Raw genomic sequence first — 18588 nt, forward strand, 5'->3', positions numbered from 1 at the left:
ACTGTGTAGGTCCACATCCGGGATCTGAACTGGTGAACCACGGCCCGCCGAAGCAGACCGTGTAAACTTAATGGCTGTGCCACTGGGCTGGCCTTCCACCTCTTTTAAGTTGGTCTAGAATCTCAAGTGAATATACGGTTACCACCCACTTCAGATTATTTGTCACAGTCAGTTATGATAATTTCATTTCCTTTATAGATGATTGCCTCAGAAATGTGTGAGGTTAGATCTGTTTGGGCCAATGAGATGTGAGAAGAGGGACATGAACAAGGAAGGTTGTTCTTTCAGTTGCTCCCATGATCCATCATATGATCTACAGGTTATTTGGCTTCAGGATGAAGGCATTGCTGTGTACAGTAGGGCAGAGATGTAAAGACACTCTGAGTTCTAGAAGACATTGTTGGGCCCCTGACTGCTCAACAGTATAAGCACTGGCTGCTGTGTAAGTCAATAGATTTCCTTATTATAAAAGCCAGTTTCTATCCGAGTTTGTATCAGCTGCTGAAGTAATAATCCTAATTGATGGGGTGCCTGTCTTCTGTGTTCTCATAACACTTTGTGATTCAGTTATCAATGTCTTTACTACATTATATTGAAATGATCTGCTCACTTGTCTGTTTTTCCCGTTTGACTCTTAGCTTCTCAAGGGCAGAGACCTTGACTCATTTATTGTTTTATTCTTGGCAGGATGCCAGAGTGTCTGGTGTATTAGGATGTACTCAATAAATATTTATAGAACTTAGAGTTATTTCAATTGATTTGCACAACAGTCCAATTGGGAATTATTATTATTATTCCAATTTTATTGATGAGGACATTGTAGCCCAGAGATATCGATAGCCTGAAGTCACTCAACTCCTATGTTCTAACACTAGAATTTTGAACTCCAGACCTAGGACACCAAACCAGTGCTGTTCTACTTTATCAATATCAGCAACTGCGTACCACATGTACCAACAACACTGACATTGCTGTGTCTCAGACCCATGCAGTAATTTCCATTAGTTAAGATGCTCTTTTTTGTTAAATGAGTCTTGATCTGAGATTTACTCTCGGTGCAGCTCTAAAGGCAAACACTGCCAACTGACAGGTGTGGGCCTGAAAGATGAAACCCATTTCTAACTGTACCCTAAGCTTTTTGCCTCTTTCACTTGGTGTGACCTAAGACCAACAGAGAGGCCACCAGGTACAATGAAAACATAAAGCCCACACACGCTTCCTTCTGGCACAAGGTGTATTTGAGTTAGATGTGTAGTACTTAGTTATCTGGTTTTCCCTGGCAACTTTAGTTCTAATCGTGATTGTATTCAGACAGCTAACCAGCATGGAATTTATTCATCAGACTGGATTAGCAATAGCAAGAAAAGCTCTTCTCTTGAAAAAGACATGTGAAAGGAGAAAGTAAGAGACAGCTATTTAGGGACAAGCAGCTTTTCACTCCCTCATAGTAGAGATATTCCTACAGGGAGGCAATAACAGAACTGCTAATAATGGCATATCCTTAAGTTTGAGGGAGTTTGGTAAAAAGCAAGCAAATTCTATACACAAGAGTGGTCTTTCATATTATATCAGAGCTTTATAAATATATGTATATAGTGATTCATTGAGAAGAGGATGTAATTTCCCTGCGACATATTGTTCCAGAATGCAAATAGGTAGAAATTAAAAGATGACAAATTCTGGCTTACCATGTGAATACATGTTCCATTGTAACTGTCTAGAATGGTGACTAGAATAATGAGCTCATTGTCCCTGAAGGCATTTACATGGAGGCTGGAGACCTCTCAGGGTTACTTTGGTATGAATCGCCACACTATTCTGGCAGGAGAGGATAACTCTGTAAATCCTCTATTATCATTTTTGGCAGGACAGTTCTGCATTGTTCTTGATTTTCCTGCACTTCAGGATATTTGACATCTCTGCTTCTCCCCATAAAATGCCAGTTGTGTCCTGTAATCATTGTATCAGCCAAAAATGTCTCCACATATTTCCGGTCACCCCTTGGAGGATTTCTTCTGATGGAGAGCCACAGGCAAGAAGATGCCCAGAGTCTTTCCAAAGATATCAAGAAAAGGTTGTGTTTAGTTAAATAATGAATTTTAATTACTTGATTGATTTTAAATAAAATTTAAGACAAGGAGGGGCCAGCCCGGTGGCACAATGGTTAAGTTTGCACGTTCTGCTTTGGTGGCCCAGGGTTCACCGGTTTGGATCTTGGGTGCGGACCTATGCACTGCTTGTCAAGCCATGCTGTGACAGGCATCCCACATATAAAGTAGAGGAAAATGGGCCTGGATGTTAGCTCAGGGTCAGTCTTCCTCAGCAAAAAGAGAAGGATTGGCAGCAGATGTTAGCTCAGGGTTAATCTTCCTCAAAAAAATAAAAATAAAAATAAGACAAGGAAATTTGCAGCATATTTTGAATGAACTGCAATTGAAAGCAAACTGCTAAAATAAGATCATACTGCAAGTTAAAATTTTAGATTTTAGATAAGTAGGAAATTCACTTAGTCAGAAGGGCCAGTCAGTTTCCTGATTGGTAAATAAGGTTTCTTACTTTATAATGTGTTCCAGGAAGTGTGAGAGAATGATGTGAGAGAAGTGTGACTTCTTCTTTAGAGGAATAGTGAGGCATCTGGGAGTGTGTTTACTGGGATAAGTAGAACCTGTATTTTAGGAACTTGGCAGGAGTATAATCTCAAAATCATTCCCATCCAATATTTATCACAAGCGCAGCTGAGAAAAACAATATGCATCCAGATATTCTGAAATCTTTTCCTGAATTAAGTCACGGAATAGGACAGCTGTGTGCCTGGAGCACAATATTGACAACCTACAGAATTGTTTTTGCGGAATTGTATATTGCTGTGGCATCAGCTGCCTATAGTGTGTCAGGTTATAAGACTCTTCCCCACAAGACTCATTGTCATTTCTTCAATGGTATGAGAGTTAGGTCCTTTAAATTGTATGTATAAGCATCCTGTATGAGGATCCATAGGAGAAACCCTGGCCGGTCCTAGATCAAACATGCTTGTCCATCTCCTGATCGTATGGTCAACATTTGTTGAATGCACTTGGAAAATGGTACTGTTGATCAGGTGCCCATATTGCCTCCCTCATGGATTCACTTCATGTTCCCCCTCTTACTTTCTGCCTTTCTTCCCTGCCATTTGAATATTATCTTGTTTACTGGGTATCATCATCATTTCTTCACTTCCCAGAAGTGTGACCTTGAGCAAGTTACTGATCTCCTTGGCATCTCAGTTTTCTCATGTGAAATGGAAATTAGAATAGGACCTGTATCATAGAGTTAATATAGGTATTGATTTGATCTATGTCAAGTTCTTAAGACAGTTCCTGACATGTGGTTGCTGTTGTGAAAATCTTGGCTTCTGTTATAATTGTTATCTTTTATGCTATGTAAATAAGCTGCCTTTTATAGAGTGAATTGGTGCTATAAATTAATGAAAATGATAACTGACTTTAGGCAAATGATTAGTCTCTGAAGAGATCTAGTGTCCAGACTCATGAGAATAGGATGCTATTTTGTAAGATTTTTGTTTTTTAATTTTATTTTGCATTAATTTTAGACTTAGAGAAAAATCGAAGAATTGCAAAAAGAGTACAAAGAGTTCCTTTATATCCTTCACTCACTTTCCCATTGTTAACATCTCACATAACCATAGTTTAATGATCAAGAACCAAATATTAACATTGGTACAATATACCTGGTTTTGAGGGTTAGATAAAATAATATAAAAGCTTAATGTAGGATCTGGCAACTATTTTGAATTTTTCTAGAAGTTGATCTTGTTTGCAAAAGTAAAATGTCTGATAATGTTCAGTCAATTCAGATGTTTGAAAGCATTGGTTAAAAATGATGTTCATAAAATATGTAGACCTTTGAACTAGAAGATGCATGCATTGCTCAAGCTTCAGGCTTAGAGCACGTTCTTGAAAATAATTACTTTTATTTTTTTAATTAATTGAAGAAAATGCCTTGGTAACGGCGCAATTTGCTATGAATCCTGTCACATCCCTGTGGTAATAGAGAGGAAACTTAGTGGTCTCAGGCTCTGATAGTAACGTGAACCAAGAGACTCTGTGATCAGCCATAATTATACCCATGTCAAAACAGGGGACGTAGGCATTGATGGATATAGGTCTTTACATGCAACAGGAAAGAACATCTATGGAAAATCAATTTCTTTGTTGTGAAAAATGACTCATTGTCATTCCTAACATTTTACTTTGGGCTGATTTCAGTTTTAGAGTTCAAATTTGTTTATAGCGTGCAATAAAGATGAAAAATGCATGCGTTCTCTGGTGGTTTTGATTAAAGATAATGGCACCTTCCATTTATTTACTACTTTACACTTTCAAAACATTTACTTTCACTTACATTATTTCATTTTACTCCTTACAGCAGCCCTGCATGGTAGTCAGGAATTAGTGGCTTACCCTCTTTTTATGACAGAGGAGACTGAAGACAAGGGAGGTTTTATGGCTTAAAGTCACAAGGCAAACACTTGTGCTGTCTTCTTACTCCTGAACCAGTATATTTCCAAGGTCTTGGCTCCTGAATCCTGGGATTCTATATTGGAACATGAAGTTGAGACAGTAATTATTAAGTAATGAGAAATTGACTAGTATTTTTATCTCTTATGCAATCTAGGGGAAAATTTTAAAAATCCATATCTATATATCCATCTATGTCTATATCTGTATCTATATATCTATATTAGCTACGAGTATAATTCTGATTCCCTAAATCAATATCTTGGGGAAGAGGAGGAAAAGGAGTCAGGGAGCCAGAGGTAAGGTCAAATAATAGAATTCCCACTGCACTAGAAATCTATTCATAAAACATAGATGGGCCAAAACTAATGCTTGGGGGTGATAATAGACATCTGGGGATATGAGGCTTCATTTTGCTCACCTGAAATGAAGTTATTAGGAAGACTTCTTTACTCTCTTTTGAATTATATGTACTTATATAGTCATAGATGAACAACTTTTAGCTTTTTGTTTTGTTTTGTTTTATTTTGTCATTTCCCCTTTCACTCATGTATCACAATAAATAGTGTAGTGTTACATTATGTAGAACAAAACTGACATACTTGATCAAATGTTTGGGTATCCCCAAAAAGGAGCCCCAGAAATGGCAAACACTGACCCAGAAAAGAACAAGCTCCCCGCAATAAAATCAACATGTTAAAAACAAAACAAAGCAAAACTGTATTAAAGAAGAAAATCTGTGGGGACTTTCTAGCCAGAGGTCATGAAATTTTATTCCCGGTGCCTTTTAAAAACTCTGTTCAGACAAGCCAGATGGCTTAAGGAATAGGATAAAGAGAGTATGGGCTGAGCTTCCCTGTGTCGTACTCTGATTCTTTCATTAAGGGACGACGTTGGAGTCATTTTTGTGTCTATGAAAGCATAATCCATTGTCAAATCTTTGTATTGGATAGCTATTGCTCTTAGAAACTACCTTGTGAAGGGAGAGGTGGGTGTTGGGGAATGGCGGCATAGCTTCTCAAGGATTAAGATGGATGGAGGCGTGTGAACCAGCCAGAGTGTGGATGCGTGTCAGGAAGGAATGATTGGTCTGTTCCTCAGGAGATTTGTGTGCTCCACACAATAACCCATCAAAGAGACTATGTTGTGCCTGTTCTACACAAAGCCCAAGAGCAGCACTACCTTTTTATGACTTAGCAGGCAGAGAGTGTTTTGAATTCTAAATTGCTTTGTTTGGGCTGAAGTTCTTTCGTGAAAGGGAGTTAATAATCGTGAATAAATGTGACAGACCAGTGCGTGGCTTAGGCAGACATATTCCTGATCCCTCTGCTTTTTAAGAAGCTAAAAATCTAAGATTTGGAGATATGGTTTTGGAGGCCAGAGTAACCACCACCACTGCTACCATCCGAGACAGAGCATGAGAATCTGAGAGAGGGAGCTGAGCTGTGGTGAAAGAAGTATGTTATTATTTATTTTGCGTGAGATAATATCTTGTGCTTATTAGACAAGAATGTTCAACTGGTATTTCCTTTGTTGTATGGTTCGATATATAGTTCAATATTTCTCAACTTGGGTAATCAACTTTAATTATATTTAATTTTCTTTCAAATGTACCCGCATCCACACCCTTTCCTAACAATGTACATATTCAAGATTAAGATTTTTATGCCAAATTTGAGAAAACATCCTTTATTTGCTTTCCATGGGAAATCTTCAGGGGATAAAGATACTGTCTCCAGACAGGGCAAGATAGGGCTCATTGTTCATCCATCTCCTCAGCACAGTACCTGACACATGGAAGGCACTCAGTATTTGTTTGATGAGTTTGAGGAATGTTAGATCTACTTAATGACACGGTAGGAATCACAAGATTTATGAACTGAAAGACTCTTATTCATTGAATTCAACCCTGTCATTATATTGAGATTAAAAGGGTTTGATTTTTCAAAGAGAGGTAGAGCTGAGACTAGAATCCAGTCACTTAGAAGTCTGCCAAGTCCTCTTTCTACTACACCATTTCTCAGCAAATGGATATTCCATTTCTCAAAATAAGGCTACTTTGATGTTCCTGTTTTTATGAGTTGGAGCACTGTGGGTAGATATTGTATCTAGAAATCTAATTCATCTCTTTAACAGAGAATTTTCCAAATCATGTATCGTGGGACATTGGTTCCAGGGCTTCCTAATGAGTGACCTAGAAAAGTAGATTCTCTGGTTACATAAAAGTTCAAAATGCTGCATACATTATTTTTCTCTTATGGAAACTACTAGTGCATATTGCCATAGAAAGGACTCCAAGAAGAACACCTTTGAAGAAACTTACTTAATTGTGTTTCCTTGAGAGCTTCCTAAAATTATTTGAGCATTGAACACTTCATTTGTAATGTGCATACTGACACTTTGTAGAACAGTATTCCCAGGGATGACATTTTGGGGATTGCTATCATGTAACTTCCAGGGCTGACCTAGTGTTACTCAATGCTCTGCAGTCCTTGGGAGCAACCTCTGTTTTTTATGGTGTGATAATCTGAAGGCAGGCCTGAGGTTTTTTTTGTCCTCATAGATATTAGATACATCCAGGCATTTGTGAGAAACAGATAATTTACTGAAGCTTTCACAGGAAGGATAGAAGAAGAGTTTTGCATAGAATTACCATTCACCTACTTTGCTCAGTAAAACGAAGTTCTTTCCCATTGTCTTTACATAATCACGAATGCCCCCCTTTTGCAATCTCAGAAGTGTCCTAGTTTGGTCACATAGTAATTCTCTCAAGCCCAGTCTCACCACATCAGCCCCCATTTCTCTTCAACTCATTCTACCCTTCGGCAGCTAATTCCCATCTCATTGTCTTCCTTGACTTTCCCCCTCACTGCATTCAGTTCTTACTTCTTCTTCTATTGCTGCTATATTATGCAGAGTCACTCGCTAGCTATGTGAAACCTGGGGACCAGCTCTTTCCACCAGAAATCAGGTTTTCAAAGATTCTTGACATGGAAACTGGTTTTTCCCTACCAAAAATTTTTCATATTTGTTTCTAAGAACCTATGAGGGAAATAATCAAAAAATTAAAACAAACAAACAAATAACTGTATATAAATAGGCCCTATAACATAGTCCCCAGCAGAAGTCCTGAAGCTGTCCATACCCAACATGGTCTTGACTATAGGCTCTGGTCTTTCTCATTGAGCCTACAGTTTCGCATCTAGGGGAAGGCCACAGGGCCCATGTCATCCATGATCTACACCCCCCAGAGCTCAGGTTCAAGTCTGCTCCATCCACAGGAGCCTCAGAATTCTTCATTTGGGTCTTCTGGTCACTTGACTCCCTTCCTCTGTTTACCATGGTACCATGTTCAGCATTGGAGGTGGAACATTCCCTGACTATGCTGCCCTAATTGACCGTTGCTTTCTCTCCTCTCCTATTTCACATGTAATTATTACCACACAGCTTTACCCTTAATTGCTGAACTGTATATTTTAATCTGAGCTCCTTTCATATAATATATTCTCCTTGAAAATAGAAACTATCTTAATGATTCTAAATTGCCTGCCATGACTAGCATATCATAAGGCTCAAATGAATCAAGGAGTTTCAACCATAGAAGGGATTTTAGACATCATCTAGGTCAACTTTAAACATATCCAGTGACTTGCATAAGGTCAACTATATGTGGAAGGCTGAAGATTCCAGGTTGCCAGGAAAAGTTGTTGATTAATGAGAGCACAGTATCCCACAATTAATGCTGTGAAGGGCCAGATGACTGAAGCTTAGTTCTGGGTTTGACTGACTGGGAACTTTCTGCCCCTTATTGTCTACTCAGTATTTCCCATAGTCAATAGCATGGAGATGATTTTATGAACTCTGCAGGCTTAAGGTGAGGGTTACTTGAGTCGGTATACGCGTCATGTGTTATTCAGCATCTGGGATATACCAGGCACTTAGTATATTATAGTTTATGTCAATTGTTTTATTGACAGTTTTTAATTCTTCTGAGTTCAAAATGCCTGAGGAATTGGAGCAAGTTGCCTACGTTTGGGCAGCATACAATGTAGAATCAACATCATAACATCTGCTCCAAGCTGTCTCCAAAGAGGGTTGGGAGTGTGGGATTGCCATGGTGACAAGGATTCTGCCAGACCTGCCGGTAGCAAGGGAGCTTGCTCTTTTTCTGAACGCTTTGACTTTGGTGACACTTGGCAAAACTATCTCTAAGTATTTACAGCCTTGGTTTTTGTCATACTGCGTGGCTCTTCTGGTCATCCTTTCCTGGGCCTTCATGGGTCAGAATGACAACTTCAGTGCTAAATGAATACTGGGCAAGGATCCCCTCCCAGGGGCTGGTTAAAGCATGTATGCATATCCACCACTTTCATTCACAGAGGAAATGATATGCAGCTCACAATGTCATGAAATCACGCTCTGATAAGTGTAGTTATTTTCATGGCTTTTAGGGGATTGCACCTTTTCCCTCATGTGGCGAGGTGATGGGGCACATACCCCGTCAGCTGTCACTGCTGCTCTGGGAGACCACTGCCCACTGACAGCCTGGCAGCAGATTGCTGTATGTCTCCTAGGGGCAGACCACTAATCACGGGGCTAAGCCGGGCCTGAGAGATGCTGCAATTTCACAGTCATGTTGCTGCTAACAGGCGATCACCCAAGGCACACTGCCCACTGCTGTGTGCCATTGCCTTTACAAAAGGTCTTGGGGACCTGGAGGGGCTTCTCTCTTCATGAGGGTTTTCCCAGCCTGCAGAGGTGCTGGAAACAACCTCTGCAGGTGAAGTCACTCTTCCTGAGAATGGCAAGCAGGTTTAAAAGCCCAAATATTGCATCCTTGGTCCCTTCACCTACTGGCTCGGCAAGTATTATTCAATAAAACACTTATTGTCCATTAGTGGCAGAATTTATGAACCCCTCCTCAACTTGACCTTCTCCACATTAGGTTGTTATTACAAGACAACCTTGTGTTTCTTTTATAATCCATGTATAATTTATTTTCAAAAGTTTATGTGAATTCTCTAATTATTATTCATATTTCCATTGTTCCTTTCTGTACCCTCAAGGCTCAGATGGGAACGAAGTATGGAGATTAGGTTGGGATGAGGAGTTGCCTTTCTGCTTTGAGCCAGCCTGGCACAGGAGTAGGGAACTTGGAGCTTGTCCCAGTTCTGCTACTTTTCCTACTAGATGTCTGAATATAATGTTTAGTAAACTACTTGGGGTTCACTAAACTTATGCTTCTTTTTGCCTCTGACCCTTTGCTCACACCACTCCATCTGCCTGGGGCGTGTTCTCTAGCACACGGCCATTGCTGCCCTCCCTCCTTCACTCAATCACTCATCTCAGCTTAGGTGTTGTCTCCTCCAGGAAACATTCTCTGGTCCTCCCATTTGGTTGGGTACCCGAAAATATCTGCCCTATTGTAGCGTGTGCATAGTCTTACGTAGTCCTGATTATGCAGATAGGGATTATAGTATATGTAATGAATAAAAACCTGCCCCTGTGTTATGAGTACTTTATGTATCATTTACATGTTTTTCTACATTATTTTTTAATGGCTTCATTGTATTTCATAGGACAAATGCATTGTGGTTTATTTAAAGAGTCACCTATTGTTGGATATTTACGGTGTTTACTTTTTTTGGCTGTTACAAATAATGCTAAGATAAATATGTGTATGACTGAATCTTCATGCTTTCCTTAGGAGGAATTATTATAAGAAGAATTGCTGCTGTTACATTTGTGTTTTGTGGGTTTTTATCTCCTACAGTATTATTGGGATCGGAGAGTTGACAATAGAGTGGCAGAAAAGATGGAGATGGGGAAAGCCCCTATGACTATCTATCTAGGTTTATTCCACTTTCATCATGAGTATATCATAAATAATATACCAGCACATACATGTATTTATTCAGCAAAACATGGTGAGGGCATGTATAGGTGTTCTAGGATGTGGGATGATGCATAAAATATACGCTAAAAGTCTTATAGTATAGGAGGTGAACAAGATGCATTCAGAAGTGGTATAAGCAAGGGAAAACTCCTAAGGGAAGAGCAGTTAAGTGCTGTTGGTGATTAATCACGAATGTCTTATCTGGCCAGGGTGATTAGCAGTAGGGGAGCTTTCTGGATAAGGTGTGGGTTGAAATGAGACTCGAAGCAGTGATATGATTTGTATACTGGAGAAGAGAAATGGGAGATGGGGAGAAGATTCCAAGTGGCTTAGAAGCAGAAAAGCAATGGGCATTTTTCCAGAATAGTGAGATTTTCCAATTGCCACATAAATAAGAAACAACCATGCTAATTTTTTCCATAACTCCTGTCATCTGAACACCACCTTTATGCTTCTTGCTATAACTGCATGCTTTATTCAGGTAATACATATTTTAAATTTAATAAGTCTTGTTATTTAAATAAATGTATAAAAAAGAAAACAAATGGCTAGCCCTGTGGACAAGTGGTTAAGTTCTCGCACTCCACTTCTGTGGCCCAGGGTTTCACTGGTTCGGATCCCGGGAGCAGACATGGCACTGCTCATCAGGCCATGCTGAGCAGCATCCCACATAGTATAACCAGAGGCACTCACAACTAGAATATGCAACTATGTACTCGGGGCCTTTGGGGAGAAGAAAAAGAAAAAAAAAAGACTGGCAACAGATGTTAGCTCAGGTGCCAATCTTAAAAAAAAAAAAGAAAAGAAAAGAACTTCACCTTAAAAGGAAAATCAGTATTTCCTTGTTCACTTTCACCTTTGGAAAACCTGGGACAAAGGACTAGGAGCCTGAAAATGCTGAGTGAGGTTTTTATATTAAGCTAAATTATTGGATATGTTGTCTCAAAATCTGATCTTGATGTGTTTTTCCATAGACTAGAAAGGAAAGCTTGTGTGTGTGTATATATATATATGTGTGTGAGTATGTGTGTGTGTTTGCATGGCTGATATTCAGAGGATATACTGGTTGTGGAGAGATGTACTGGTTGTGGAAATCTTAAAATAGTTTAGCATGGGTTGGTAAATGGTCATTTGTCTATCCACCCTTGGTACCCCTCCACAGACCAGCCCCTCTCCTATGACTTGCCAGACATCTCTAGAGTCCATCAACCTGATGCATACCCATGCTACACCAGTTGTTTGTGTGTGTGTGATTGTGTGCATACACCCCTCTGGATATTCATGTATGTTTGTAAGCTAGGTTGTATGTGAGTATATTTTAGCTTATTTTTGAGAGGGTTATTAAGATGGAAATAAGGAGTGACAGGACAAATCTGATTGATCAGAAAGCATCTTGAGGGGCCAGCCCGGTGGTGTAGCAAGTTCATGCACTCCACTTTGGTGGCCTAGGGTTCACCAGTTCAGATCCCTGGTACAGACCTACACACCACTCATCAAGCCATGCTGTGGTGGCATCCCACATACAAAACAGAGGAAGATTGGCACAGATGTTAGCTCAGAGCCAATCTTCCTCACACACACACACACACACACACACACACACACACGTACACAAAGACAAAAACAAGAAAGCATGGACCCAAATTTTGGGAGAAAGGAATGGCTGCAGATGCTGTTGGCAGCACTGTGTCCCATCTTGTTGATACCCTCAGTGATAAGCATGCCACTGAACTTTTTGTAAACATAGCAGATTCCTCTAAAATCAAGAAATTGTTGTTTAAGGAATGTTAGTTATATAAACTCAAATGTGAAAGCCAGAAGCCATAGGATGGGAACACATACAAAACTTTTTGCCTGCATGCTGATGCATAAATCTTTTCTTAGCCCTAGATAGCAAATCATAGACGTAAACTTGTGCCTCCTGGGTAATACTTCTGACTCTGTACTTTTTTGCTCCTGATCTCTTTAGCTATTTGACATTAGATAAAAGAGTGAATTTCCAGCCTTAACTTTCTCATCTGGAAATTGAGTTAATAGTCTAACCTCACAGGGTTCCTGTAAGGATTAAATAAGCCAAGGCAGTGCAGGTCATGTAAAATAGGTGTTCCCAACTTCTCCTCAAAAAACAATAGGGGATAATGAGAGTAACAAACAAAACTACCCAAAACCCACAACCTCAGCATAACTAGAAGACAGAGAAGAACCGAATTTCCAATTGCACTGAGTAGAAAAATAAATACCAAATCCAGTGAGCTAGCTCCAGCACGCCCTGCCTTCAGGGAGTGCAAGCGTACCCAAGGTATGGGGAGAGAAGGGTACACTATAAGAAAAAGGGAACAGGGGAGCTAGCGGTAGACTAAAATTGACCTAAAGCCACCAAAAGACAGAAAAAAATCACCCTATGTTTGAAAACAGTGAAAAATTCACTCCAATTTAGAACTTTCACTCCTAGGAAGATTCTTAAAAGTGCATGCTTGATCTGAGCAGGCAGTCTTGGAAAGATAATGTTCCATGGGAATAAAGAAGTATGTTAGTTTTTTTTTTTTTGGGATTGTATTGACTTTATAAATTAACTTAGGGAGAAATACCATCTCTTTAATGTTGGTTCTTCCTGTCAAAGACCAAAGGTGTCTTTACCTCTACTCCAGTCAACCTTTATGTCTTTCAGGAGTGTTTTAATATTTTCCTTATATAGTTTTTATACATTTCTTGATAAAATTATTCCTAAATATTTTATCCTTTTGTCGCTATTGTAAATCGTGTGTTTTTCTCTCTTTGTATCTTCTAATAAAGTATTATATGTATAATTGAAGACTATTGATTTATGTTGATTTTATAGCTTGCTACTTTGTTGAATTATTTTATTGTTTGAGTTAATTTTACCATTGATTCTCTAGCGGTTTCCAAGTATACAATCGTATCATCCCCAGAAAGAATCTTGTTTTACTTCTTTTTGTTCAATTTTTACCCAGATAATCAATTTCTCTTGTCTAAAGGTGTTGGATAATACATGAATAGTGGTAGACAAAGTAGGAAGTCTTGCCTTTACCTGATCTTAGAGGAGATACCTTTAATGTCTCCCTGTTAAGACAGATATTGGCTTTAGGATTAAGGTCAATATATTTTAAGAGTATGTCCACCAATTCCATTTTCTTCTTTTTTCTTTTTCTTTTAATCAGGAATGCATGTAGAACTTTGTCAATCGATGTATTATCTAAGTGGGTTTTCTAATATTGAACCAACCTTGCCTCCCTTGGATAAGTCCCACTTGGCCGTGGGGTATTATTTTCTTGATATGGTATTGGATTCTGTTCACTAATATTATTTTAGAATATTTGCATTAATATTTAACCATAGTTTTATATTCTATATTATTAACAAACATTTTAATATTTTGTATTATTCTGTGTCTTTATCAGGTTTAGTTATCAATGCTATGTTCTGTAACAATTTATAGTGCATGGGGCCTGTCTAGTCTTTGAAGGTCAAAGACTTCCCTTGTGAAACCATATGGGCCTGGTGTGGTGTGGCCCTATGATTGTTTTCTCTATTTGTACTAGGAAAATTTTTCTGTTTAAGCTTTCTGTTTTTAATGAGGTTAATATTGGTAAAGTGTATTTCCCTAGGAAATTATTCATTTCATTTGGATTTTCAAATTCATTTGCATAGAGGTTTACTAAGTAATTTCTTGTGATATTTTTTAATCTCTTCTGATTGAAGAGTTATTTCTTACTTGTTATTGCTTATTTTGTATATCATAGCTAAAAAGTTAAGGTTAACACTCTTAGTATATAAAGAATCCCTCAAAAATGAGGGAAAAAGCTAAGAAAATCAATGTAAAATTTTGAAAAAGCATGGACAGACAATTCACAAAAGACAGATATAAATGAACTTTAAGCATATAAAAATTTGTTCACCTTTACTCAGGATGGTGCAAATGAAAACTAAGCTGGTTTCTCACCTATCAGATTGGCATATATTAAAAAATTATAAGAACACACTCTGTTGGTGAAACTGTAGGGAAACAGGCATCTCTACATGTTCCTGGTTGGAATAAAAATTGATATTGACCCTTATGAAATGAAATTTGGAAATATATATTGAAATAATATATGTTTTTATATTTTGATTTGGCATTCCCACTTATAGGTGTTTACCCAGAAAACGTGCTTCCCACAGTGCAAGAAGATGTATGCACAAAGTTATTCGTTGTAGCGTTGTTTGTAATTACAAAATATTGGTAATAACCTCAACACTCATACATAGGAGAGGTGTTGAATGGAAAGTGGTGAATAAACTATGATATATCCACAAAGTGATGTGATATGAAGCTGTAAAAAAATGAGGATGATTTAATGAACTGATGTACACTTATTTCCAGGACATAGTGTTAAAGATACAAAGTGCAAAAAAGTTACCGTACTATACTTCCTTTTGTGTAGAGAACATTAAGAAACACAGAAAAGAAAACCCAGAGATTAAGATTGGTTACCTAGAGTGTGTGAGTAGGACCTGAGTGGAAAGGATAGAAGGAATTGGGGATGGTGGTGGTAGAGAATGACCCCTTTTTGAATATACCTTTTTTAACGGAGCTGATTTTTAGAACCACGTTAATGTTTTACATATTCCAAAAAATAATAATAAAAAAAATAGAAAAGAAATAAAGTCCACAAGGATAAGGAGGATGTGGAGTTGAAGCAAAAACGAATAGAAATAAATGAACTGAACTGTATTTAAAATAAATAAACATAATCACAATGAAGTGAGAGCAGTGGTGAATTAACTCAAATAACTTTTAAAAATAGTATTTGGATCATATGCTGTCAATCAAAAGACAAAAGAAAACCAAAACAAAACCAAAAAACTAAAGAAATATTGAACACTACTTCCCTAATAAAAAGGTGTTTTTACACAGGCATGGGTTAGCAATTCTGAAACTACTTTTTATTCGTTCTGTGGGCCAGGTTTTGCATTGTTGGGGAAGTGAGTTTTAAATCTGGAAAGAAATCATGGAATGAATTCTGTGGTTTTGGTTTAGAATTGGGGATATCAGTATGAAGCATGGCCTTCAGTGTGTGATGTATGATAGATAAATAGATAAATGATACATAGGCATACAGAGACATAAAAATGCATATAGAGACTTTTGGCTTTAATTCTAACATGTAAAGACCTTGAAAGTCTTCACTTTCATATTTATATTCGGAAAAAACTGGAAAAATTAAAAATTAACCAATTTTCTTAGAACCATCAGAGAACCAAGATCTCAGAGCAAACCGTCATTCTGACATCTGGAGAACAGGTGCATCCACAAAAATTCAGGAATTGAGATCTGTGTATATTGAGCAGAAACTGCTGGAACTGTAAATAGAAACACATAAATAATAATTCTGGCAGATTGCTAGAGGTGGAGGAATGTGGACTAGCTTGACAGTGAGCAATTCTTATGGGCCCCAGTTTAAGGGATGGGCCCACACTTTTATGGGCTTTCCCTTCAGGTGTGCCATCAGGTTCTCCTGGGAAAGCTCCCAGAAAGACCTTCCCTCCCACAGCACTGGCAAGGGGAGAGAAAGAGTAGCAATTGTGAGATATGCCAAGTCTCCTCCATCACAAGGGCTACTCTCCCTGGAACAGGACTTTACCAAGGCTCAACTCTAAAACTTTATCCCACTCAGGGAAGGGGATTCCTGCCTACTCCAGCCCCCTTCTCACCTAGGTAGGGGTGGGGGTTAAGTCAACAGAAGGAATAGATTAAGAATGCTGCAGCTGGGAAAAATAATAGGGGCTAGGAAGAAAAAAGGTATAGCATCACAGAAACACGGTGAAGGTCACAGCCCTAAGACACAGGAACACTGAAAGATTAAGATTCAATCATAAGATGATAGAATGCTCTTCCTCACCTGGCCTTACCACCAGGGCTCCCTACACACCAGGGCTGCAGCACAGTATCAGTGGATTGCAGTTGAAAGAGCTACAAAATACAGACTCTCTCCAAGGAGGAGGACATAGGGAAGCCCAAAGGCACGAGGGAAGACAACAACAATGATGCTAGAAGAATTTGAAGCCTTTGATGTTTTTACTTACAACCAAAATTAAACACAGCCCAACTTTTATCCAGATTAATGTAAATTCATACAATAAAGTTCTGTCTACCTCAGTTCTTATTACCCGATACATGTCCAACTTTCAACAAAAACACAAGGCATGCCAAAAGCAAGAAAAAACACACTTTGAAGAGACAATGCAATCATTAGAACCAGACTCAGATATTGGAATTATTGGGCAGAGAATTTAAAAATAATAATGATTAAAATGTTAATGGCTCTAGTGGCTAAGTAGCAACATCCAAGAATGGGTAATATAAGAAAGAATCAAAAGGAACTAGAAACAAAAATCACTGTATTGGAAATGAAGAATGAGCCCTTTGGTGTGTCCATGAATAGATGGGGCAGAGTGAGGGAAGAATCAGTCAGTTTGAAGATAAGTCAATAGAAAATTTCCAAAATGAAATGAAAAGAGAAAGAGAAGTGAAAAAGATGGAACAGAACATCCATGAACTGTGGGACAATTTTGAAAGGTATAACATGCATGTAATTGGCAGAAGGGGGAGAAAGAAAAAAAATGGGGCAATTTAGGAAGCTCAAGAGCAGTCACGATAAAAACCAAAAACAAATAACCAATACATTTAGGTATATCATCACAAAACTGCAGAAAACCAAAGATAAATAAAATCTTGAGAAAAGCCATAGGGAAAATTATTTTTAGTTAGAATCTTAGGATGGAAAGTAGACTGTGACAAAATAATCTAACTGTGTTAAAATGTATGGAATTACTTCACTGAAGAGTGTGGGCAGAAAAGGTACTGACCTAAGTAACTTTGGAAATGACTGGAAAGTGTTAGACTAAGGGCGAAAGGAACTATACATCAGCAACTGCAGGTGATAAGATTGTTTCCCACACAGAGGGGTATCGGTTAGCGATTCTGCAACCACTCTTCATGTATACTGGAATTGAATAATTAAATAAGTAGATGGTGGATAGTGGGAGCCAGATTTGTCACTGTTGGAATGGAAGGTGACAGACAAGGAAGGGGGAAAGGCTGGAATGATCCGTGTAGTAATAGGTTAGAGTTGGAGATATCACTATGAACTTGTATTTTGCTTAATATAGATACAAATGGATACACATAGAAATATTTATAGATGTGTGTATCTACCTGGGTTACTATATATATGTAGAGAGAGAGAGAGAGAGATATTTCCTAGCTCTGTCAGCTGATTGGGCCCAGAAACAATGACACAGTAGCAATGAGCCCTCTTAGTACCCAGACCTTGGTTTCTAGTACTATTCTCCAATAAGAGGAACCCTGGCTTCTTGGAAAAATGATGATTAATAAGACATGAGTCTGGGGCACAATGGGGGCCGGCCCGGCGGCGCAGCCCTTAAGTGCGCACGTTCTGCTTCGGTGCCCAGGGTTCGCTGGTTCGGATCCCGGGTGTGGACATGGCACCACTTGGCAGGCCATACTGTGGTAGGTGTCCCACATATAAAGTAGAGGAAGATGGGTATGGATGTTAGCTCAGGGCCAGTCTTCCTCAGCAAAAAGCAGAGGATTGATGACAGATGTTAGCTCAGGGATAATCTTCCTCAAAAAGAAAAAAGAAAAAAACACAGGGGCACAATGAGCCTAGAGTGACTTGTAGTGCCAGAAAAAGGAAGTGCTAAATGATTCTTTCATACACATGTATACACAATGATGCAGGTATGTCAAAGTGACACCGAGGTACCTGAAAGGGCTCGTAATGGCCAAAGCTGCAACAATTTGAGCAACAAAATAAAGTGGTATGGATTATAACCCAAAATATAAAATAAAAAATCCATTAGTCCATACTAATATAAGTAAGGGAATGAATAAATAAATAAATGGGGGAGAAGACAAATTTCACGTGAAGAATTCTGGATGATTTATGTGGCTACTCTACCCTCATGTGGGTATAGTATAACTTTCCAACCTTTAAGTATGGACTGCATGTATTGGCTTTCTTCCAGACTATAGTATGGAATAAAAAAAAAATAACTTTTCAGTGGAGAAATTCCAGACAAACACTACTTCGGTTCCTCAACCAAGTAATCATGATCAACATCAACGATGATAGGTCATCTTGATAGTATATA

The 18588-nt window shown here is 38.5% G+C and overlaps 1 protein-coding gene across 1 annotated transcript in view; it reads left to right on the forward strand.

Annotated features, from left to right (window-relative positions):
- Positions 1–18588, forward strand: part of LOC124233816 (thrombospondin type-1 domain-containing protein 7B) — a 674290-nt gene that overhangs the window by 257638 nt on the left and 398064 nt on the right. The window lies entirely within an intron of this gene.

This window comes from Equus quagga, unplaced genomic scaffold (genome assembly GCF_021613505.1).
Source record: "Equus quagga isolate Etosha38 unplaced genomic scaffold, UCLA_HA_Equagga_1.0 251_RagTag, whole genome shotgun sequence".
Taxonomy (NCBI): domain Eukaryota; kingdom Metazoa; phylum Chordata; class Mammalia; order Perissodactyla; family Equidae; genus Equus; species Equus quagga.